The sequence below is a fragment of the Pteropus vampyrus genome, unplaced genomic scaffold (genome assembly GCF_000151845.1).
Source record: "Pteropus vampyrus isolate Shadow unplaced genomic scaffold, Pvam_2.0 Scaffold167, whole genome shotgun sequence".
Taxonomy (NCBI): domain Eukaryota; kingdom Metazoa; phylum Chordata; class Mammalia; order Chiroptera; family Pteropodidae; genus Pteropus; species Pteropus vampyrus.
The window spans coordinates 4,704,345-4,706,464 of NW_011888948.1; positions in this window are offsets into that span (position 1 = coordinate 4,704,345).

Below are 2,120 nucleotides of genomic sequence, written 5' to 3' on the forward strand. Positions count from 1 at the left end.
TATCATAAAGGTGGCATTTCACAGTGGTGGAGTAAGGATTCAGTAGATAATAAATGAGGGCACAACTTCCCAGCATTCTGAAAAGAGTTGAATTTTGGAACATTACTTCACTTACTATACTAAAGTAATTTTGAGATAAAGCAAAGATTGAAATGTAAAATAAGCAAAATATAAATCAATATTTAAGTAATTTGGGAGTAATAAAGGACTTGTTAAGTTTAGCAATAAAAAACAAAAACAAAAGGATAAATTAATTTTAACCAGCATCTCTCCATTTCTCCTAACCCCCTGCCCCTGGTAACCCCTACTCCACTCTCTAATTTAGTAAATTTGACTATTTTAGATTCTATATATAAATGAGACTGTGCAATATTTTTCTTTCTGTGTCTGGCTTATTTCACTTAGCATAGTGTCCTCCAGGTTCATTCATGTTAATCCATGAGGTTTAGATTTACAACCTAAAATTTAAAATCTTATTTACATAAAAAATTTATCATACATGACATGAGGATTAATATTCTCAATCTATGTAAATCATTGCAAATCAATAAGATGAACCTAACAATAGAAATATCAGAAGAAAGATATAAAGGAAAAATCAGAAAAATGATAGAATCATGACTATTTAACATGGAACCAAAATCAACTTTATTAGTAATAAAAGAAAGTAAATGAATCATATATACTTCTTGTCTAATTCACAATGAATATACTAATTAATAAATTAAGTAAAATTAATGATGTGTTTGGAAAAAGTATTATATATACTGCTCAATAGAATAATATGCAATCATAAAAGACAATATAAGCTAATAATGTACTGATGAGGAACTACCTCTGTGACATATTAAATAAAAAGGTGCACACGTTATGTTAATATTATATTCATAGTAAGAAAGAAATATTTATTTATTAGCTCACATATGCTTAAAATATCCTGGAAAAATACAAAAGGCTTGAAATCATTTGTTGCCTCCGAAAAGGGAAATGAGTAGCAGGGCACTGGGATTAAATAATTTTTAAGATATATTCTTTTATGCCTTTTGAATTTTGAATTACATGATTATATTACCTAGTAAATATTTCTTTTTTGTAATTTATTTTTAATTAAATTTATTGAGGTGTTATTGGTTAATAAAATTATATAGGTTTCAAGTGTACAGTTCGATAATGTTATCTGTGTATTGCATTGTGTGTTCACCATGATCCCTTTACCCTTATTTACCCCCTTCTAAGCAACTTTTTTTTTCAAATGGAGTTGACATTTAATATTATCTTATATTAGTTTAAGGTGTACAGAATATTGGCCAGACATCCATACAATTTACAAAGCGATCTCCCCAACCAGTCCAACACCCTTCCGGCACCTCACACTCACCTGGATACCATTGATCATATTCCCTTTGCGGCACTCTACATCCCTGTGACTATTCTATAACTACCAATTAGTTCTTAATCACCTTCATCAGTTTCTTCTTTGTATCTTTGAGTCTGTTTTAATTTTGTTTTTTTCATTTACTGTGTTCCATAGATTTTAGATATAAGTGAAATGACTGACTTTTTCACTTAGCATAAAACCTCTAGCTCCATCCATGTTGTTGCAAATGGTAAGATTTGATTTTTTTATGGCTAAGTAATAGTCCGTTGAATATATGTACCACCTCTTCTTTATTCAATCATCTACAGATAAGCACTTAGGATGCTTCCATATCTTGGTTATTGTAAATATCGCTGCAGTGAACATAGAGGTGCATATTTTATTTTTTAATTACTGTTTTAGTTTTCTTTGGGTAAATACCCAGAATGCAATTGCTGGGTCATAAGGTAGTTCTATTTTTAATTTTTTGAGGAACCTCCAAACTGTTTTCCATAGTGGCTATACCAAATTGTATTCCCACCAAGAGTGCACAGGGTTCACTTTTCTCCACATCCTCACTAATACTAGTTTTTCAATTTATTGAAGATAGCCATTCTGACAGGTGTGAGATGCTATCTCATTATGATTTTAATTTGCATTTCTCTGATGCTTACTGATATTGAGCATCTTTTCATATGTCTATTGCAATCTGTATGTCCTCTGTGGAGAAATGTTCATTCGGGTCCTTTGCTCATTTTTTAAT